This window comes from Sus scrofa, chromosome 8, assembly GCF_054392235.1.
Source record: "Sus scrofa isolate SSC_HxYL_T2T_F1_AM1 chromosome 8, Sscrofa_HxYL_maternal_Yorkshire_Landrace_v2.0, whole genome shotgun sequence".
Classification (NCBI taxonomy): Eukaryota; Metazoa; Chordata; class Mammalia; order Artiodactyla; family Suidae; genus Sus; species Sus scrofa.
The window spans coordinates 17410481-17435305 of record NC_139390.1 but is presented as its reverse complement, the minus strand read 5'-3'; positions in this window follow the sequence as shown (position 1 = coordinate 17435305).

Below are 24825 nucleotides of genomic sequence, written 5' to 3'. Positions count from 1 at the left end.
TACTTGAAGGTAGCAGATTTGCATCACTTTCACCTGTAGCTCTGGTGCCTAGAAGTGTGTGTCAGATGCTCGGTAGAGGATTGTCATGTCATGATTAAAGTGCAAGGAAATGTTGACAAAAATCTATTTGAAGTGCATGTTTATTACAACGTCACATACGTACCTCTTTCAATTGACCTTGGAAAGAAAATGCTTTGCAGTTGAAAGGGAATAGAATGTGTACAGAGGTTTTCCAGTGTTTATTTTTACATTGAACATCAACCAGACCCCAAGGCTAATGCTATTGACCCGTAACATGCATAGAGATATGGCAAAGCAACTGGTCACTTGGTGAGTGAGCTGAAAGGCCATAAGGATTCTGTCCTCAATGGGACACTGCCATCTGGTGTATGCCCCAGGTTAGACAGCCAGGGAAGGGATGTGCCCCAGGGTCAGGAAAGAGAGGGGGGCAGAGCTAGCCCTTGAGGTCACACATTGCAAAGATGCTTTGTAGACAGGAATGATCACCTATTGGCCTGGACTCTTAGAGATGAAAGATTAAATTATCCAGAGATGGGATGGCGGGGATGCTAAATAGTAAGGAAAAAAATTCCTCAGTGTTGGCAAAGGGTGGAGCATTTCCCACTTGATTATTTCATGTAATCCTCAGAGTCAAGAGCAAGGAAAATATTTAAATGCTCATACTCCAAAAGTGAGGAAACAGAGGATCATAAAATTTAAGTAACTTGTCTGATCATGCAGGTAGAACTAATAATCAAACCACTGCTCCTCTCCCTGTACTTTGCTCCCCCTATGACTTTTCCATTTCAGTAAATAGCCTGTTAAGAAGAGGGATGTTCTTTTCTTCTTCTGGCCTTTTTTTTTTTTTTTTTTTTTTTTTTTTTTTTTTTAAGGGCTGTACCCGTGACATATGGAGGTTCCCAGGCTATGGGTCCATTTGAAGCTGTAGCTGCTGGCCTACACCACAGCCACAGCAATGCAGGATCTAAGCCATGGCTGTGACCTACACCACAGCTCACAGCAATGACAGATCCTTAACCCACTGAGCGAGGCCAAGGATCGAACCCACATCCTCATGGATGCTAGTCAGTTTCCTTAACTACTGAGCCAAGACAGGAACGCCTATTTTCTCCTCCTAAATGTGGTTTCAAACAGAGCTAAACAGTTCTCAGTGATCAATAATCTATTGTGATGGATAAATGCACTCAGTGTTCTTGACTTGTAGTAGCTTACCATCGAGGCAGAAAGAGACAAACACATATTACAGTCAGTTAACACTTAAAAATTAGTGCAACATCAAGCTCAAAAATATTATTATGCAAATAATAAGTCAATAATTGCTATTAAGAAATGCAGGAGTTGAGGAAACAAATCTGTAATTCTAATCCTATCTTGATTTAAAATGTCGATAGTTTGTTTGTTATGTATTTTTTCATTAATTTTCTTTTTTTGCTCTGTAAATACATTTTTCTAGCTTTACTGAGATGTAATTGACATATATGTTGTGTTAAGTTCAAAGTGTGCGACATGTTGATTTGATATACTCATAAATTGAAAAAGGATTATCACTGTACTGTAAGATAAAACTTTTATCAGGTCACACACCATTTCTTTTTTGTGCTAAGAACATTCAAGAGTTATTCTTTTAGCATCTTTCAAGAATATACTATAGTTTTATTAATAGAATCACCATTCTGTACATCATATCCTCAGAACTTATTCATCTTCACACTGAAAGCTTGTTCTTTGACCAATGTCTCCCCATTTGCCCCTATTCCGCAGCCCATGATAACCACCATTCTGGTCTCTATTTCTATGAGTTCAGCATTTTTCGATTATTCATATAGTGATATGACGCAGTATTTGTTTTTCTTTTTCTGAATTATTTGTAATTAGTGTAGTGCCCTTAAGCTCCATCCTTGCCATTGTAAATGGCAGGTGTGTATGTTGATGGTCACTTAGGCTGTTTTCATATTTTGACTATTGTGTATATGCTGCAGTGGATGTGGGAGTGCAGACCTCTCTTTTCATTTTCCTTGGGTAGGTATCAGAGGAAGGACCACTTGATTATGATTCTATTTTTTAATTTGTTGAGCAACCTCTATACTGCTTTCTATAGTGGCCGCACCATAATTTTAATTTTTTTTTAAATGTCATTTATCTATGAGAGAGAGAGGAAGGGAAGGGAGAGACTGGGAGTGAGGGATTAGCCCATGAAAACTATTTTACATATGTATATGTAAAAATATGAGTCACTCTGCTGTCTACCCAAAACTAAAACAACATTGTCAATCAACTATACGTCAATAGAATAATTTTTAAGTGTTGTTTATCTTGATTACTACATTTTGGAGCTTCCTTAAATTTTGTGCCTGAAGAGAGAGCCTAAACTAGTCCTGCTTCTGAGGTATTTATAATTGATTGGATGGCAGCAATCCAGAAAAAAATCTTAGTTTGGCATAATGACTGTCAAAGAAATTTTGGCTTGCTTACTATTACCATTATGCAGCATGTTTCTCACATGAAAGAAGTTATATTATCTTAACAATCCTATTATATATTTGTAGAAATATGATAATCATAAGCCCTATATTCCTCAGGATGTTTCTATGATTTATATGAATAAAAAATGTTTTACCTATACTCAAAGTTACTGGAAAATTAGATGATCTATTAGATGTAACATCTCAATTTCAAAACACGATGCATATGCATTAGGGCTTTTAATCATAGAATAATGGGTATTTGTTATGATAGGCCTTTCAAGGGATTTTTTGTGTTTATATTTTTAATGCGGAATATACTTTTGGGTCTGATTTTCAATTTAAAACATAAATATCACAAAGGAAAAATATTTTTTACCAACATGTTACAAATTTAGAATAGCTAGCATGCCAGCCCAGAGTTTCCCACTAAAAATATATTTATGGTTAAGAGTCACATTAAGTAGGAAATTGTCCTCTCTAATGGAAGATGTTTGAAGCATCTTTCATGCAACAATAAGTTGATAATGTTCCTAAGCCACAAACCATCCCAAATAGGATTTTGTAGAATCTTAAAGATTTAAAATATTTTCAAACAATGTACAATCCTCAGAAAATATCCCTATTGATATGTGAGGTCTTTGCACAGAAAGCACAGATCACATAACCCTAACCCTAGCCCTAACCCTAACGCAAACCCAGAGACATGACAAGATTTTTTTATTAGGTTAAGATTAGTTCTTCTCATCTCAACTTATAGTAATGGTATTTCAACATACAGCAAGCAGAAATTAAGGACGTGTCATGGTAAGTAATTCCCTTCCATTCCCTAATGCAATATCACAATCTAGATCTTTCTTCTGAGAAGATTTAGTTGAATTTCCATCCCACACCTCCTGATAAGAATACCATTTAATGTTCCATTAGCAACACAGAGCATTTGGAAGACATAATGAAGAGAACTCTCAGAAGAACTCAAAGAAGACTTGAGGGAGGGCCCTGTTTTCGTATTAATCTTGTGGCTAAATCAGAGGCTGGGCAAATTGTACAAATTCTTTTGTAATTTATCTGGGAGAATAAGGTTTCAGTCAGACAAGGTACTTACAACTGAGAAACCAGCTTCTCCCCAGCCATAAAGCATGCTAATTGGAAAGCTGGAGGCAGAATTCCTGCCAAAAAGCAGGAAATCTTCTCAAATATTAATGATGCCCTCCTGCCAAACTTTTGGATGCTATCATGAATCTGGTGGCCTACAGTTTTATGTCACTTTATCATGTCTTTGATCTTGCTGTTGGTGATCCCCCCCCCCCATGGTGGGGCTATAAGACTCCATGAAGAAGCCTGTGTATGCACGTGCAAGCGTGCATGTGTGTGTGTGTGGGGGGGGGGGTGGACTGGCCTCTATGCAAGTGGACACATCCCACAAATGTGGCGTGTATTACAAGATTGAAACAGATATTGATAAATGAGTTTAGGAACCATACTAAGCTCAACAACGAATTTAAGTTATTCTAAATCAGAGAATGTGGCATTGAGTAATGCCACTTGGAGACTGTAGCATAGCAAATTATCATGTAGGAGAAGCAAGAAGTCTTCCAACTATGTCAGGAAAAAATTTTAAGAGAATGATAACATTGGCTGTAAGATGCAGCAGACTGATCACATAAGCAGCATATGGGATGCTGAAGTATTCCTAACTTAATTTTGAGCAGCATAACAAAATTAATGCTATTCCTCCAGATGCTAATTACTTCACAGAAGTGTTACATCTCAACCAAAAGTTGATTTGGTGGCTGGCAACATGCACCCTTGGCAATGGACAACATTGGCCATGGGGAAAAAGCCTGGAACCTTCCCCTCTTCCCAGGAGGAATTCAAAACCTTGGCATAGCACATTGGGAAAACTGCCAAATTTGGGCTTTAGATAGCCCATTTAAATGCTTTATCTGAACTGCCTATTACTTCAGAGATAAGGCCTCTCCATTCAGCCAAAGTCGTCAGATAGACACTTGGTGAGTATTTGTGTTGTTATGCCAAAGTCATTTTTGGCCTTTGTTTTTGGATAGTCATGAGAGCAATTGTTAACTCATTTCCTGAAATAATTGATTATGAAGAATGTTCCTCTGGATGGGAACTTAAGGTTCTTATGAAGGCATTCTGGAGAAGAAATTTCCATGTGGAATAATGGTATAAGAAAAAACGTAATAAATCCTCACATTTATATAGTACTTTATAGTTTAATATAATGGTTAAGAGCACAGGCGTTGGAGTTAGACTGAATTAGGTTCCTGAGTTATGGTAACGCCTATGAAAATCAATTGCTGAAATTCCAATTCCATAATTTCTTACAGGCTTTGCCACTTACTAGCTGTGTGGGTTCTGGAAAATGTTCTCATCTCTTCAGTGACCTTGTTGGTGAAATGCGGATAAAAATGTCTATATAATAGGGTTGGTTTGAGGATTTAAAAAAATGCCATATGCAGTACAACATGTGTAAATATGACTTTATATTATAGCTCCTTGCGGGAAGTAATCAGTGGAAGATAACAAATCTATTTTATATATACGAAGACCTTCAAATAAATGCTTTAGAGTCAGAGACTGAGTTTCACAAAGATAGTTTAAGCAAACTTCCCAAGTTAGCTGGGATATTTAAATTTTCCTGATATTAAACAAAATGACATGTAAATGAACTATGATGCCACCGGTAAACAACACTTTTAGACCCAACTATTGGAGCCTGGACAATGTATTAGTCATCTATCCACATTTTGATTCCAGCTCAAGCATGCAATTAAGTAAGTATCCCTTACTCCACTAGCAGTAAAATGTCTTGGAAAATTGGGATTTTGGTGTCAAGTAAATCTAATTTACATCCTGGACTGATTGCTTACTGATTGTGTATTCTTGGAAAAAATAATTAAACTTTTCCAATCTTCATTTATAAAATGAGAGTAATAAAAGTTCCTAGCTCACAGGGCTGAGGAAATTCAATGAAACACTGCTTTTAAAGCATTGAGCCTGGCGTATGGTAACAATGCTATAAATAGTCACTACTATTATTACCTCTAGAAGAATAAAAGAGGACAGGAAGCAAAACAAAAATATATTGAGTATCAACTCTGTCAGATCTTTTATGTGTATTATCCTTTTTTATTCTCTCAGTCACTCTGAACGATGGGCAGTGTGGTTCTTATCTGTATACATGAGAAGTCTAAGGTTCTGCGAGGTTATGAAATAGAGCCCTTAAACCCATCAATTGTTCATGCATTGCTTTAAAGAAACAGGTATTGAGTGCTTCCTCTTTGCCAAGCACTATTTTAGGTGGTGGGGACATCCCTGTCCCCTGTCTTCATAGAGCTTACTCTCTAGTGACTGGAGAAATAGCTGAGTTCGGAGAGGCCCTGGGGGGCTACATAAAATCTTGCAGCCCATTGTGAGGATCTTGGCTTTGAATCTTAGAAGAATGCAACCTGTGGGGCCTTTGTATTTCCTTTAATGGCTTTTTTGTTTCTTTTTTTAAAAGAATCATCTTATTGGTTTTAACATTAAGATTCTAGCCCAGGATCTATAACCTAGAACTCTAAAGGGATGTTAGTGGACTATTGCAGAAACTCACCAGGCAAGAAGCCCTGTGCAGGCAATGATGCCAGGTGCTCCTCTACTATGAAAACTACCTCAAAACACCCAGTGGTCTCCTCTGTCACTGAGGAGGCTGAGTGCAACTTGAATTTAACTCTTTGAATAATATGATTCTTCTTTTCATAAATTTCAACATTCCTTATTTTAACTTAGACTCCTATATGCTCTGTGCACTGGGATGTCTCATTTGGTGTCATTGCCTTCATCAGACCTAAGATGAGCAATTAGCATCTCCGATGGACATTCAAACTGTACAGTGAAAAATTAATAAATCAAGTTTAATGAAGTAAAAAGGTAACACTTATAAAAATGAGTGGTTGAGGAAATGATTCCTCCCTACTATCAATCTAAACTCACCTGTCATGTACAATTTCCTTTAGTGGGCAGACTATTTAGAGACACCAGTTCACTCAGTAGTGTCCACAGACACACCACTCTCATTAACGTCTTGACTATATAGAAGACACATACAGTTTGGCATTCTAAAAAAAAAGGTACAACCTAAAGAAATATTAATGCGCTTGGAAGAAATCATAAACATTATGGAAGGCTGGTGAACGAAATGCATTTTTCTGGACATAGGTATAGTTTTAAGTCAGTTTTGAAATTTGCATAATTTCTTAAGTGTTTTCAAAAATGTTTTCTTACTAAGACAAGAGAATCTCCCATATTCCTGAGTTTTTAAGATGAGAATACCTTGACCATGAAATCCATGGCTTGTTATTTAGTCCATCTTAGTCGTCTATTCAGAGTAATTACATAAAATATTAATGGCAAGAACAATTGAATTGGCACACAAAGCAGCTGTGTGGTTCTAGGGACACATCCAGATACAATCATATTCTTAAGACTTCCTCCCTGAAAAGGAGGAAAAGACTGGAAAAGATTACTTGAAGGATCAACAGGTCATCTGCAGCAAGACAGTGATGCTCGGAGTTCCCGTTGTGGCTCAGGGGAAACAAATCTGACTAGCATCCATGAGGATCCGAGTTTGATCCCTGGCCTTGCTCAGTGGGTTAAGGATCCAGCGTTGCCATGAGTTGTGGTGTAAGCCAGCAGCTGCATCTTTGAGTCAATTGATGCCTAGCCTGGGAACCTTCGTATGCCACGAGTGTGGCCCTAAAAAGACAAAAGACAAAAAAAAATAGTGTTTCTCTCCAAGTTTTATAAATTAAACATGAGTGGCAGTAATAGTACCTAATATATATGTGTGTATTCCTTCCACACACACACACACACACACACACACACACACACCCATCACAGGCATACTGTAGACTCTATCTGCAGCCATGAAGATATGGATTTTCAATATGAGTAAGTGACCTTCACTGCACCTTCCAGGTGCCCTTGTTTTCCCAAGCATCTGAACATTCTTTCTTCTTCTGAACATCTCGACATGGCATTAATCCAATACCTCTTCGTAAGCATAGTGAATATTCCTTATGACATCGTGAAACTAAGCTAGTATAATTTGTGCCTGCCCATAGGTAGATTTTTCTGCCGAAGGGGCTTTCCATGCTGCATATGGAAGGTGCTTAACCTATGTCCCCTTGTCGAGAGATGATTATCACGCACTGTATATAAATGCACCAACAATTTTATGGAGCGTGACACTCCTTGTGGGTCTTTAGAGATATTAACCAGACCCCTTCGTTTTCTAGACTTGAAGTTTACATGAACTGAGGAACATGCAACATCCTTTTAAGCACTGAGTCCTACATCAGCTGTGACTGCAGCAAAGAAGCCTAAACCACAAAGTGTCCTTTTAAAGGACAATGAGCAGTAATCATTAGAATAGCAGTGAGTGGATGTGATTTCTATAACTACTCCTTTGTCTCTCTATAATCTAGATAGATAGATAGATAGATAGATAGATAGATAGATAGATAGATAGATAGATGGATAGATAATCTATATAGATAGATAGATAGCTTAAATGTTAGACATTCAGAAAAGTTTTTATGCGATGTGAAATTTGATTTCTTAAGAACCTCAGAATAATTGCCAAAGACTTGGACATCAATGGCAAATCTGACATGTATCTAGAATAGTCCCTAGTCCCTTAAGCCTTAGACTTTCTATCAGAAAAAGAAAGATAACTACTCCTTTCACCTTGTCTCTCAAACTAGATTATGGGATAAAACCAATAATGTGAAAGTACTCAGAAACATGAAACACACTTCACATCCTAGACAGGAGTTGGGGGACTAGAATGTAAGAATGTCAATGTCTGCAGCACATGTGCATGAGCTTCAGTTGAGTGGTATCTTTAAAGAGAAATGTGTTCATCTCCACCCATAATTCTTAAAATTACTTTAAATTCTGCGGTTTGGTATTTGGTGCATTATACATGAGCTAGAACTTGTTTCACAGCCGGACTTTATAGCATGGCAGAACTTAGAATATTTCTGTGGATAATGTAGTCCTTTTAAATTTTGTGTAAAAAAAAAGATGGTAAAAGTATGGCTTTTCCATTCCCAACCACTCCTAAGTCAGTTTAGGACATGTTTCACATAATGCCAGATTTGCTATATTCTCTTTCACATTGATATTTCCCACACAGATTAAAACTCAGTTTATGCTTAGGATAACTTGAAGAGTCCAGAAGCAGAGTCTTAGAGGAATCATGCAAGAAAAAAATCTAATGTCTCAATCAGAAGGAGATGCTAAAATATGTGTAAAAGCTAGAAATGTTTATGTAAGTAAACTCTGATTCAGCAAAATGGTGACTTGAGAGTGGCACGACTCAGAAACAGTGAGAAGCCGCTATTACTCCATAGTAATAACCCTGTCGTGTTTCATGAGAAGGGGGTTCCCCCCATATAATCCTCTCAAAGACTTGTCTGTAGGTGATATCATTCCTACTTAGTAAGTAAGGATCAAGGATCAAGCACCCATGTGATTATCATCTTATATATTAATTTTATTTTATTTATTTATTTTTTGGTTGCCTCACAGCATATGTTCTCAAGCCAGGGATCAAATCTGAGCCATAGTTGTGACCTATATCACGGATCCAGATCCTTAACCCACTACGCTGGACTGGTATCAAACTTGCTTCCCAGTGCTACAGAGATGCTGCCGATCTTGTTGTGCCACAGCAAGAACTCCTAATTTTAATTTGTACTTGCCCTTGTGCCAGAAATAACTTAAGGAAGACAAATACATGAATATCCATGTCCCAATCATTTTACAGAGATAAGAGCTTTTTGCTAGTCAGTAACTCTGCCTCTACTTTCTTCCTCTTCTAAGGTAGGGTAACCGTTTTTTTAAAAAAAGACCAGATTGTTAAATATTTAAATTTGCACGCTAGACCAACTCTGTTGTAACTACTCAATTCTGCCACTGTGGCATGAAAGCAGCCATCAGCAATACATAAGCAAGAGTTCCTGCTGTGGCTCAGTGGATTAAGACTCCAACTTCAGTGGCTCAGGTCACTGCAGAGTTGTGGGTCCAATCCCCAGCCCTGCAGTCCAGTGCAGTGGGGTGAAATTTCCAGTGTTGCTGCAGCTGTGGCTTGGATTCAATCTCTGGCTGGGAACTTCCATATGCCTTGGGGGTGGCCATTAAACAAACAAAAACATAAGCAAATAGGCATGACTGTGCTCCAGTGAAATTTTATTTACAAAAACAGCCAGCTAGCCAGATGAAGACTATTGTTTACTGATGGGTTTTTTTGGTCATTTATTTATACATATATTTTTTCTACTGTACAGCATGGTGACCCAGTTTCACATACATGTATACATTCTTTTTTCTCACATTATGTGTTCCATCATAATCGACAGGACAGAGTTCCCAGTGATACACAGCAGGATCCCATTGCTAATCCATCCAGAAGGCAACATTCTGCACCTATTTATCCCAAGCTCCCAGCCCCTCCCACTCCCCCCCTTCCCCCTCTGCAACTACAAGTCTATTCTCCAAGTCCATGATTTTCTTTTCTGTGGAAAGATTCCTTTGTGCTGTATATTAGATTCCAGATATAAGTGATATCATACGGTATTTGTCTTTCTCTTTCTGACATACTTCACTCAGGATGAGAATCTCTAGTTCCATCCATGTTGCTGCAAATGACATTATTTTGTTCTTTTTATGGCTGAGTAGTATTCCACTGTGTATATGTACACCACATCTTCCTGATCCAATCATCTATCAGTAGACATTTGGGTTGATTCCATGTCTTGGCTATTGTGAATAGTGCTGCAATGACCTTTGATCTAAACTATCTTATACATGACATCAATTCTTTCCTTCCAAACTCCATTTGAAACTCGTTTCCACCAAATTTGTTCTGTGCTGATTTAACCAATAATTAACCCAATATGCCAGGAAATCCTATATCCTCACACCTGTTATAAATGTTTTGTCTGAGTATGAGTATATATTGTGTGTTTTACTTCCCACTTTATAAAATACTTTAGAGTTTATTCTCTTTCCCTTTTTAGGTCTTTAAAGACAGCTGACCCATTCTACCATCCTGACTGGGATTGCTCGTATGATAAATTCATCGTGCTGATGAACATGGGATAAATATGATTGAATACGGAAAGAGAATACTGGAATTCAAATACATTGTGAATTTAAATAAAAATAAAAGTAATTAACTTGTGTGGGAAGAATAACAGGAATTCTTTTTTAGAAATATGAAAGTAATGGAACACTTGTGTGGTCATTGCCATTTGCTTAAAACCCCGAGATTCGGATAGGAGCTCCACAAACATTATTTTATTTTGAGGGGGTTGTTCTATGCCAAGTATCAATAGTCCCTGTGTCATTGCATCACTACCTCCCAGATGTACCATTGTTTTTGCTTTGTAGGGCTCTACCTGTGGCAAATGGAAGTTTCCAGGCTAGAGCCTGAATCAAAGCTGCAGCTGCCAGTCTATACTGCAGCTACAGCAACCCTGGATCTGAGCCACATCTGTCAACTACACCACAGCTTGCAGCAAAGCCGGATCCTTAACCACTGAATGAGGCCAGAAATCAAACCCGCATCCTCACGGACAGGTTTTTAACCCACTGAGCCACAATGGGAACTCCTCCTAGGTACACCATTCAAACTGCATGTTTTGTAAAACTTGAATGAGTAGACAACTCCAGGGCAATTTGCAGTTCTGTTGTAGCTTGCTTCTCAGTTTGGGGATGTTTTTGGCATTCATTACACTCTGCTGATCCTATAAATAAGAAATGTACTTGGGCTAGTTTAGCTATACTTCTTGCCATCTGTCAATTTGACTCAACTTTCATTTCAATACCTGTATTGTCATGACAAGGCAAACATGAGCCCAAGATTTGCCAACGTCAGTAAATCAACACTTGGATTTGGAGACAGCATCTATGCTGTTTTTCTCACTATTGAGAGTGGGGGATAGATTAACTGTCACATGTTGAGAAACATTCTCTTGGCTTTCTATAAAGTAATCCATCGGGACCAGTGCTCTCCTTCAGATCAACCTAGAGAATTGCCCTTATTTGCCACGCTTACTTTCATAACCTATCAGCTAAGAATTCTGTTGCCAATACTAACCCCATGTAACAGAACCAGGAAGAGTAGTTTGGAGGGCAACTCACTTAAAAGTTATGCATAGTTCTGTAGTTGTTATTCATCATTGCATAGACCAGGGATCAGTCATTTTTTTTTTTCCTCAAAGAGCCAGAGAGTAAATATTTTAGGCTTGGAAGTCTTGAAGGTTTCTATAACAACTACTCAACTTTGCCATTGCAGTAGGAAAATACTGAGAGATAACTCTTGAATGAATGAGTAGAACTGCCTTCCAAAAAAATTATTTGTAAAAGCATGCAGCTGGCCCACAAGCTATAGTCTGCCAACCTCTGGTAGACTTTCCATTCACAAGTGGGTCTAAGCGTTTTGCAAATGTATTACTCTTTGCTACCTGAATGACTTTTTAGACTCCCATAGGACACTTTACATTCACTTTGGTAGCACAGATCACACTATCAGTTACTTCATTAGTGTTTGGATTGTGTGTGTCTAAAACCATAGTGTCTACCACAATCTCTGGTTCATACTTGGAACACTACAAATATTTATTAAAAAAATGAGTTACCTGGTATATGAAGTAGTGTATAATCTAGAATGTAAGCTACATCACTTAAGAATGAAAGGGTGGCCTTGGATTCTGGGAATACACAATGACTTTGTTTTCACTTATTCACATCTAGAAACATGTTTGGTTAAATAGGATTGCGTGGCTTTCCTAGGCTCACTCCATAGATTCCAATATAATACATGACACTCTCACTCCCTTCAGGGTTTACCCATAAGTTGCAGGAAAAGGTGGATAATAGCAGCTAATCTAAAAAAAAATTAAAGGATCTAAAGCTTAATAGCAGTAGTTTGTAAAATTGTTCTAATATTACCACCATCAGGAAATACTGCAAGTCAGGATAAGCAAAGCATTCAACCCAACTTTACTATGTTACAAAGAGCAGCTTTGTGACATTTTTTCCCCTCTAATGCCACTTCTGGTATCCTCCTCAGTTAGTATCTTCTGTGGAGCACCCACTCTGTCCTAAGCAAAGTTATAGATTTTGAAGGGAGTAAAGAAGGAAAGAAAAGTATCTTCTGCCTCTGATAGTCCATTTAGTCATGGAGGAAGTTAAGAATATTAAGATTAAAATTGGAATAAGAACATTGTTATATGAGGCTACAAAGAAGCGAAGAAATGATGGAGGAAAATAAGTATTTAGATTGCTTTAATTTCTCCCCTTGCCGTGGGAAAACTTTGTCCTTATCATGTAAGTTTTCTCAAAGTTCGGTTGTATCTTTTTTCAGTTTTTTACTTCTGTCATTTTCTATCAAGACTCAGTTAAAATCCATATTTGAAAGCTGTGCCATTAACAAATCTTATTGGATCTAACTTCAAAACATGTTCAGAATCCAGCCTCTTCTTATCATTGCCAATGCTTCTAGCTTGGTTAATATCTGCATCCTTTCTGACTGGAATCATTAGATTCTTACTGGTCTCTCTGTTTATGCCTTCCCTCCTTCCCAAGTCTTGAGCTTTAAAAATATGTTTGATCATGTCAACCTTTCCTCAAAACACACAGCGTGTTCCTATCTCACTTATAATCATAGTCTTTCTAAAGATCTACTGGGCCCTGTATGATCTCTCCCCCCCAAGACCTCTTTAACTACACTGCCTTATACTCTTCTCCTTTCCCAGTTTTCTCTAGTCACATCTTAGTTCTCTGTAAGAATATCAGGCATGTTCCTGCCTCAGGGCCTTCGTATATTCTGTTCCCTCTGTCTAGCATGTTTGTCCAAGAGTTATTCATATGACTTGGTTACCCTCTTAACTACTTCACATACTTATTAAAATTTCACATTCTCAGTGAGACCTTCCTGAGCAGCCTATATAAAGTTGCAATCACTCTACTCCAAATGATCTCTATTCATCTTATTTTCTGTGATAATACCCATTATGTGCACTTTCATGGTATACTATACAAGCATTAGAACATAAGGCTTAAAAAAACTCTTATATCCTCAGTGCTTAAGTCATTTCTTGATACATGGTAGACTTTCCTCAAATGGAAGGGATTGATAAATTATTGTGATAGACCTTATTACATTTTACCGACAATTTCCATCTTCGTTTCAGGTACATGGCAGGAGTAAAGCATGACCATGTAACCTGCTTTAATCCAGGAAATGTGAGCAGATGTGGCAAATGTCACTTCCTGGCATTACTTCTAAGATACACTGAAAATGTATGCAATTTACCACATTCTCTTGGTAGACACATATGTCAAAGGAAGCCTCTCTTCTACTTGATCCTGAATGTTTGTAGGAGGAAAACTTTTCTTACCCGACTATGATGGGGATGCAGTATGAACAAAAAATATACTTTTTTTAAGCCACTGATATTTTGGATTTTTGCTGTTGTTGTTCCAGCAGCATAAATTAACCTAAAGCTAACTGATACGTTTTTCCAGTGTCTTAACATGTACATGATCTTCCTTATCCATTACCCTAGTAATCATCTAAAACTTTGAGTACCTTAAAAAGGTATGCATATTTCTCAAGAAACAGAAATAGGAAACCTTACGTGGTTTCTCCTGAGTCAATTGGACAAAAAGAGAATCTTGCACCTAGAAACTGGTATTATGACTGTACATAAATATCATCCTTGTGCTCTTTAATCTTGCCAAGAAGAATGACCGTACTGTCACACAGGGATTTGTAGAAGTCTTTGATGTATTGTGGGGCCTTCATGAGTGAAATGTGCATGGAGAAAATGGATGGTGTTTTTCTTCACTGCAAATCACAATATATAATTAATGTTTATATAGATTCCAAAAATAACAATTATATAGTTTGATTAGAGCTTAAAAACTACTTTGGTCATATGGCATATTATTTATAAAAATTATTATCCCAGAGTTCATGTTGTGGCTCAGCAGAAATGAAACTGACTGGTATCTATGAGGATGCAGATTCAATCCCTGGCCTCGCTCAGTGGGTTAAGGATCTGGCATTGCTGTGAACAGTGGTGTAGGTTGCAAACTTGGCTCAGATTCCATGTTGCTGTGACTGTGGTGTGGGCCAGCAGCTGTGGGTCCGATTTGGCCCCTAGACTGGGAACCTCCATATGCCACTGGCTGCGGCACCCCCCCCAAAAAAAGACAAAAAAGAATTATTATCCCCACTTTAAAGATAAGACGATATAACATGAGTAAACAGGGTTACACAACTGCTAAATATCATAAACTAGACTTAATTACCAGAGATTTTAACAGGTATATATATGTGTGTGTGTACATATATATATAGGTGTGTATATATATATATGTGTGTGTGTGTGTGTGTGTGTGTGTATATATATTGCTTTTAAGGCTGCACTCATGGCATATAGCAGTTCCCAGGCTAGGGGTCCAATCAGAACTACAGCCACCCTCCTACACCACAGCCACAGCGATGCCAGATCTGAGCCTCATCTGCGACCTACACCACAGCTCACTGAAACCCTGGATCCTTGATCCACTGGCCAGGGATTGAAGAACCTGTATCTTCATGGATACTAGTCAGGTCCGCATCGATTGAGCTACAATGGAAAATCCTACCAGTGATATTTTGTTTTTATTTTTATTTTTTAAGGCCACACCTGAAACATATGGACATTCCCAGGCTAAGGGTCAAATTGGAGCTGCCGTGGCTGGCTTATGCCACAGCCACAGTGACGCCAAATCAGAGCTGCATCTATGACCTATACCTTCAGCTTGTGGCAACACCGGATCCTTAACCCACTAAGTGAGGGCAGGGATCAAACATACATCCTCATAGATACTAGTAGCGTTCTTAATCTGCTGAGCTAAAAAGGGAACTCCAGTAATATTTTGTTCTCATATTTATTCCCATCATATATACTTACTATATATTTGTTATATTTGTAGCACTGGCCTCATTCATAATTTAAGTATTTGAACTCTATCTGTATAGAACTATGAGCTTCAATAAAAGAGCAGATAGAATAGATTGCCTTGTGCAACATTTTAATATCTGGAAACCTCAGTTAATGAGATACTCTGCACAATGTTGGGAGCTTATGATCCTACAACTCCTAACAGAAGGTCTGGAAAATAGAAGGTGATCAACCAGTAATCTTTGAATGTAATGATGACGCTGGGGATTTCTATGGTCCTGAAATGCCACCCAACATTTTAATAAGTACAGGATTACTTTGATGAAAAGTTGGTGTTAAGTACTAAATTGTGTTCCCTTCAAATTTATATGCTGAAATCCTAAACCCCAGGAGCTCAGAATGGAACCATATTTGAAGATAGAGTCTTTAAAGAGGCAATTGACTCAACATGAGGTCATTAGAGAAGCCCTAATCCTATATGACTAGTGTACTTATAAGAAAAGGAGGTAGGACATAGATAGACCCAGAAAGAAGATTATGAGAAGACACAGAGTTAAAATTGTCATCCACAAGTTAAGGTGAAAGGCCGCAGAAGGAACAAAGCTTGCCATCATCTTGATCTCGGACTTCTAGTCTCCAGAACTGTGAGAAAATGAGTCTGTTGTTTAAGCCACCAGTCTGTGATACTTTGTCACAGCGGTCCCAGTCAACTAGCACACTTAAATTCAAAGACATGCATTCTAATTCATAATGAAATTGCTTATTTATGGACCAAAGGATTTCAAGTAACACTCACAGGATCTGAAGAGGCTGAGATATAATCAAAATGCATCAAAGGGTACCATAAATATTCATTTGGCACTAAGCACAGTCTTGTTACTAACATGTAATGATGCATCCCTTTTTTCACTTGCGTGTGTAATTTTTATAAATCTTGGTCTACAATTTTAGATGTGAAAGAAATGTAACTTTATTCTTAAAGTGAAATTAATCTCACCATAACATTTTGTTGTGGTGAAATAAATGGAATTTCAGACCAGTTGGGGGCCCTGTATCCTTTCCCTAGAATTGTGTCAAGTTCTCAGAGACTTAAGAGGTATTTGCTTACATGGTATCATATATCAGGGAAGATTATTTCTCAATGTGTTTATTTTCAACTGTCAGGAATACTGCTGCTATGCTGTACCTCTCTCTTGGCCTTCTGGCCTTCTGGGTCTGGATATACTTTAGCTAATTTTGGATCATCTGGCATTCAAGAATCCCTTCAAGATGATTCATGTTGTTTCTTGAGAACCATAAGCCCCTTAACTTCTGCAACTCTTTTTTCTTATTTTTTTTTATTTTATTTTTTATTTATTTATTTTTTTAATTTTCACTTCTGCAACTCTTGGCTAATAGATTCCTTCTATTGCTAGTTTGGGGTTGAAACTGCTAGTTAAAGTTATCTATTCCCTCCTTATCGTAGTTAAAGAACTTGTATTTTGTCTAGGAGTAACAATATGCTTAATAAAAGGCTCCACTAGTTTGCTTCCTTGTAAAGCGAAAGTGGCAATGTGAATAAATTCTTGCCAAATGATATATAAGTGAAAGTCGTTGGATGGGCCCTTGAAAGGGGATGTGTTCTTTAGATATTCTTTATTAACCTCATTCTTGCCTTTAAATATAAATGCAATGGCTCAGGAGGCCATTTCAAAACATAAGAAACATGGTAAGGATGGTGATGAAGGAACACTGCAGCACTGATTCCAATAGCCAAGACATGGAAGCAACCTAAATGTCCATCAACAGGGGAATGGACAAAGAAGATGCGGCACATATGTACACTGGAATATTGCTCAGCCATAAAAAGGAATGAAATAATGCCATTTGCAGCAACATGGGTGAAACCAGAGATCATCATACTGGGTGGAGTTAGACAGTGAAAGACAGACATCATATGATATTGCTTATATATGGAATCTAGAATTAGGATATAAACGAACGTACTTGCAGAAGAGAAACAGACTCATAGACTTTGAAAACCAACTTGTGGTTACCAAAAGGGGGAAGGTGGTAGGGTGAAGGGATGGACTGGGGATCTGGGATTGACACATGCACACACTGTGGTGTGTGGAATGGCTGGCTAATGGGGACCTACTGCATAGAACAGAGAACTCTACCCAATATTCTGGATAATCTGTGTGGGAAGAGAATCTGAAACAGAATGGATATGTGTACGTGTGTAACTGAATCCCTCTGTTGTAGAGCAGAAATAATCACAACCTTGTAAATGAATTATACTTCAATAAATCTTTAAAAAATGAAAAAAAAAAAGAAATTTGTTACCTGATGACCATAAAGTTACTATTCCTGGACTTTTTGAGAAGAACAAAGACAAAAACAAAACACCTCATTTTTTTGAATCTCCTTTATTTTGAGGTTTTTGTTTGTTTGTTTGTTTTTTGTCTTTTTGCCATTTCTTGGGCTGCTCCCACGGCACATGGAGTTTCCCAGGCTAGGGGTCTACTTGGAGCTGTAGCCGCCGGCCTACACCAGAGCCACAGCAACGCGGGATCCGAGCTGCGACTGCAACCTACACCACAGCTCATGGCAACGCCGGATCCTTAACCCACTGAGCGAGGCCAGGGATGGAACCTGCAACCTCATGGTTCCTAGTTGGATTCATTAACCACTGCGCCACGACAGGAATTCCTGAGGGTTTTTTTTTTTGTTGTTGTTGTTGTTATATGCTAATAAACCAAATCCTAACTGATCCCTATTATCTCAGGATAAGCTCTTACACTACCTGCAAGGTGATTTCTATTCTGGGATCTTGCCCTATCTTGGGTTTGCTTGGGAATGGGAAAACACAAATCCACTCTTTTTTCAGATTCCCTCGAAACACATCTTGATGCTCTTGTCTGTTCTCCACAAGGGCTCAACCCCTGAAAGACTGAGTCGTTATTCAGCCTCTTCCAAAGGAATCACTGCTATCTAATTCCTCATTCCCTTCCTCTCTGTCTTGAACCAATATTACCACTTTCTATTCAACAGGGCTTAAGAGCACAGAGTCCAGAGCCAGATTGCCTGAGGTTGACTATTGTATCTGCTAGGTAGCATCTGTTTGAATTTGGAAAATTTACTCAATTTCTCTGTGCCTTAATCTCCTCATCTGCAAAATAAGGAGTGAAATACTCATATGGAAATTTTAAGAGAGCACTTGTAAAACACTTAGAAAAGTGCCCAAAATGGCTATTATCATCATCATCATCATTTTTAGGGTCATACATGTCACCAAATTTATTGTCCTTATTAAAGATCTTCCCATTACTTAAGGGAACTAAACTTGAAAAAGACCAAGAAACAACTCCTGTTTCCTATTAAACACTCTACCTTGAAAACAATGAGCATAAAATATCCTTGCTGACTGATTGTCAAAAAGGCCACTGTGTATAAACAAACATAGGGGAAAAAACTTTGCTTAATATTTTAAAATATTAAAATATCTACTTTCTACCAATATTTCCTCTTATGATATTTGATTTAGCAAATATTTGATTAGCCATAGCATGAACCAACAATGTTGATAATGTTAGGAAAGCCTAGGATTTGGTAAGATGAGCAGTTGTCCCAGATTGCTCAAGATTGACATGATGCAAGACTTTCAGTGCTAAAATAGAAAGTCCCGGAAAAGCCAGAACTAACCAGTCACCCTAGACTTGCATCAGGTAAATTTGGGATTCAAATTGGGCATCTCCATTTCCTCAAAGAGGAAGATAGTACAGTTCTCCTCTTTGTGCCATTCTACACCCAAGGAAGTGTGCTTCACCTATTTGGTCCTCAGTTTATTCATCCAGAAGATGGGAGAAATATTATAAGGTATTTTGGGCAAAGTAATGGGTATAGAGAAATGATAATTATTAACAATATTATTTCCCTCCTCTCTATGGGATACTTTAAGACTAGACTTCTTTGATAATAAACTCAGGGAATTCAAGGAGGAACTCACCATCCAGGCGTCTTCAGTCGTGTATGACCTGAATGAAACTTTTAACAAAAACAAATGGCATACCGCACCTTCAACAGTGATATGCAGAAACCTTCCATAAAAGACCCTATTTTAAAACCAATGAAAAGAAACTCCATCACTCTAGTTGAATGAACATAGTCATCAGCAACTGAAAATGGAAATTAGTTAGCAGAGGGTCCCTGGGAACCTGTGGAGAAATGACTTAATAATCACGGTGACTGAGACAGAGGTTTCCTTTTTTACCCCAGCAAATAAAAAGAAATGTGAAAAATATACTTCCTCGGGCTTTCAGAAATAGCTTACTTAAAAGTAACTTATTTATAATAGATACTTACAATTGAAAAGTGACTAGGGAAAAAAATGTCCGAATTCAGAAGAAGATGTTGCCCTGAATCGTATAGATGCCAGTACGTCAATTTTTTTTTTTTTTGTCTTTTGTTGTTGTTGTTGTTGTTGTTGTTGTTGCTATTTCTTGGGCCGCTCCCGCGGCATATGGAGGTTCCCAGGCTAGGGGTTGAATCGGAGCTGTAGCCACCGGCCTACGCCAGAGCCACAGCAACGCGGGATCCGAGCCACGTCTGCAACCTACACCACAGCTCACGGCAACGCAGGATCGTTAACCCACTGAGCAAGGGCAGGGACCGAACCCGCAACCTCATGGTTCCTAGTTGGATTCGTTAACCACTGCGCCACGACGGGAACTCCCAGTACGTCAATTTTAATAAGCGTAATCACTCAGTTATTCATTGTGGTCATAAGGTAAAGTTTCTCTCTGAATCAGCTACCCTGCCTACTCAGAAATTTTTTTTTTTTAATTTGTTGCTAATTTTCCTAAGAAAGACAACTGGCTGTGTCATTCCTTTCCATTTTCTTTCTTGGACCTACAATGGAAACCCACACTGGAGGAGAATTCATTTTGGAAGGTTCATGGTAGCTTCACGCCTCACCTTGATTTCCTGACTGCCCAATACAGACACACGGAGAAATAAAGTCATTTCCTACAAGTCGACAATGTAACTAACATTGAATGTATTTGAATAGAGACAGGACAAATCATCTTAGACAAATATCATCTTGTCAGTATGATCAAACCACAATACTCCTGAATGTATTTCAAAACAAAGCAAAACCTAAAACTGAGAAAAGGAATGAATCTGACAGAGGAAGAATTGGCCAACCACGGAAGAAAAAGGAGTTAAGAGAGTCAGTCCTTGGAAATGCCCGTACAAGAACCTTCAAAGTCAGAGTGTTTGCCTCGGCGAATGTGAATGGGTCCTCTCGTCAGAGCCTGATAAATTAAACATAAGTCCTCTTATAATGATGGAATACAACTTCTAGGAGAAATATTTTCATCATGCTAAAGACCATCATACTGACTTCATCTGCCACCTGCCATTTCTTTTAAAAAGATTTTAGTCTGTGTTATTTGATTGCTTGGGCTTCCATATAGAAGACTACAGATCAGGTGCCTTAAACAACAGAAATTTGTTTTCTCGGAGTTCTGGAGGCTGAAAGCTCAAGATCAAGGTGCTGACACGGCTGATTTTTGATGAGACTTCTCTTACTAGCTTGTAGGCATAACTTCCATGCTATATCCTCATGTGGCCTTTCCTTTCCTTTGTACACACGCACTACTTCGTTTAATGTTAATTACCTCTTTAAAGACCTAATCTCCAAATAAAGTCACATTGGGAGTTAGACTTTCAACATATGAATTTGAAGGGGATGGATCTAGCCCATAACACCTATGATACCGATAGGAGTGGGCCAAAACCTAGCCATTAAGATCAGCTCATTTATATGATAACAAAAAGAAAAAAAAAAAAGCTGGGAAAAACTGCAAAAATTTTACATTAGATGGATACTTTCGATTGTGAGTGAATATATTCTAATTACCTTCTATATACCATGCTCATCAGAAACAACTGGTACATTTATTAAAAATTCAAATTTCTGAACCTCACCCAATGTGGGTCTGCTGAGTCAGAACTGACTGATACTGAGAGAAGAAAATAACCATTTTAAATTATTTTCCCTGGTGCTTTATGTATTCTTTTTAAAATATGGAAACCAGCTATAGGCATTTTATCCTCACTTTAGTTAGACCTGAATTTCAAGCTATTAGGTTTTTTTGAAGCTCTTTCTTAGTGTCCAGAATAGAAATATGAGTCACGTACTGTGGCTTGGGAGATGTCTAGATCTATATTATGGAGACTTCCAGAATGCCCCCTACCAAACAGACACCTTATCAAGGTGGACCATGTGACTTAAAATCCTACAATCTGGCCCTTGTTACCTTTGAGTTTAGGAAAGTTCAAAAGGGTACCTTCTCGGGGAGGTATAAATTATGAGGTATAAATTATTTTATATATGGGTATACACACTCATATACTCATATATAAAATAATCAACATGGACCTACAGACCTACTTACTGTATAGCATATGGAATTTATATGCAATACCTTTTTTTTTTTTTGCTTTTTAAGGCCACACCTGTGGCATATGGAAGTTCCCAGGCTAGGGATTGAATCATAGCTGCAGCTGCCAGCCTACGCCACAGCAACACAAGATCCAAGCCACGTCTGCAACCTACACCACAGCCCATGGCAACACTGGGTCCTTAACCCACTAAGCGAGGCCAGGGATCAAACCTGTTTCCTCATGGATCGTAGTTGGGTTTGTTACCACTGAGCCATGATGGGCACTCCCTGCAATATCTTACTATAACCTATAATGGGAAAGAATGTGAAAATAATAGATTTATCTATATTTATCTATATACATATTATATACATGTTTATTTTATATCATAAATATATATGTAACTGAATCACTATGCTGTACACCTGAAACAACACAACATTTTAAATAACTTGTACTCCCATAAAAAGGGCACCTTCTCATTCATTTCTAAAAGAATGAGGATTCTAAACCCATAAACACAAATGTGATTATTCATCCTCTCCATATCACATAGATATAGAATAAATGGAGTGTAAGTCTTATAGACATTTGTAACCACTATGTAGTGGATAGAATGTTTACCCTTTTTCTGTCTAATGGGAGATGACCATATATATCCTAGTGGGTTAAAGCAGCTATGCCACAGCACAACCTTACCTCAGGCAATCTTACTCCTAACATTCGTAGAGTATAAATAGAGCCCTGCATACCACATGCATGAGAGTTTAACAGTTATGCACTAGACTCACAAGATATTAAATAAGCATATTTAATGTAGTGGCATGAGAATAAATGTTTAAAAATTGGGTCTCTGAAGAAGGATGGGGATGCTGATTTGTAACATTTGTTGACTTTATAGTGTAAACAGTTTCCCCATTTGCTAGTTTCTAAAACCAATGTGATACCACTGAACATGGGATTGGAAGGAGATGATAGAATTAGCTCTCCCAAGATTTTTGAGCTGACTTTAGCATATCAGCGAATCTTTCTTTCTTAATGGACATATCTTCAATATATGAGATTCAGTATACCTGAACTTCAATTATCTCTAAGTTCAGGTTCATATTTATAGGTCATGGACTCCTCTGAATTCTATACCAAACATTGGTATACCAGTGATGTCATCATTCATTTTATGGAATTTGTACAATGTTGTTGTTTTTTCTTTCTCCAGTTATTTTTATTAAAGTATAATTGATTACAATGTGCCAATTTCTGCTGTACAGCAAAGTGACTCAGTCTTACACACACACATGTATATACTTTCCCTTTCTAATAGTATCTTTCATCATAGTCTATCCCAAGAGACTATGGATTTAGTTCCCTGTGCTATAGAGTAGGACCTCATTCTTTATCCATTCTAAGTGTAATAATTTTCACCTACTAACTCTAAACTCACAGTCCATCCCACTCCCCCCACCCTCTCCTTGGCAACCACAAGTTTATCTATGTCTGTGAGTCTGTTTCTGTTTTGTAGATATGTTCACTTGTGTCATATTTTACATTCCACATACGGTATTTGTCTTTCCCTTTCTGACTTAGTATGAGAGTCTCTAGTTGCATTCATGTTGCTGCAAATGGCATTATTTTGTTCTTTTTATGACTGAGTAGTATTCCATTGTATTAGAATGGAATGTACCACATCTTCTTACTCAATTCTTCTGTCAGTGGGCATATGGGTTGTTTCCATGTCTTGGATATTGTGAACAGTGCTGCTATGAAAATGTGGGTGCATGTATCTTGTTGAATTGTAGTTTTGCCTGGATATGTGCCCAGGAGTAGGGTTACTGGATCACATGTAATTCTATGTTCAGTTTTCCAAGGAACTCCCATACTCTTTTCCATAGTGGTTGTACAAACGTACATTCTCACCAACAGTGCAAGAGGGGGCTCCTTTCTTCACACTCTCTCCTGCATTTATTTGTAGACTTATGTGCAACTTTTAATTTAAGCCAATATATGTTAGTGCTATTCTAGTAGGTTCAAGTGAATTGGGAGGTTTTAGCTCTAGTGTTATTCTTGGTGTGGAGAAAGATATTGGAGGCATTCCACAGATATATCAAGGATTGATTTGTTAAAGAAAATTAAGAAGATTACTATTAAGAAAATTTTTCATATTTACATTCTTCTTTTTAAAAAGATTGCATGCTCTTTCAAAGCAAGAATGATATCATATGTTTCTGGTAGCAGAAAAATATTGAATTAAGTACATTGCAATCTTTTATTCCTTGTTGTTCACATTTGAATGATCAACCAGGCATGTTGTTTTCCATACATGTTGTGTGTTATTATGAATCATTACTCTATTAGGTTGATAAAATAACAACTGCTACCCAAATGAGTCTTGAGAGTTTAGTCACTAACATGTGACTAACCTCTTTCTTTTAGTCCCCACATGAATGATCTAAATGCTGCAAATAAATCCAGCTTAGCGTGGTGTTTCTGGTTTATCAGAGGCCCTGAGCTTGGGCACAGCTCCAGCCCTGGGAGTAACTCATACTGGTATCTATTAAGCTATGAAATGTGAGCCCTTGTCTCCATTTCTGGCTTGAAGACATCCATTTATGCTTATTTCCATCCTTCAATTGATGGATTGATATAGAAACTTAAATATGTCATTTGTTTTTCCATCCATTCCCTTTGTAGCCATTGTGGATTCACTTCTGGTGCCAGATTGAGTCCAGGGTGATTTTAAAGTCTAATATAGCAAAGAAAATCTCTTCTCCCGGGTAGACTTTTTTACATGTTTGTTAATATGCAGCAATCAGGGGAGAGATGAAGTCTGTGGCTCATTTTCAAGGGAGGAATCCAATTTGGATTTTATGGATGTTGCT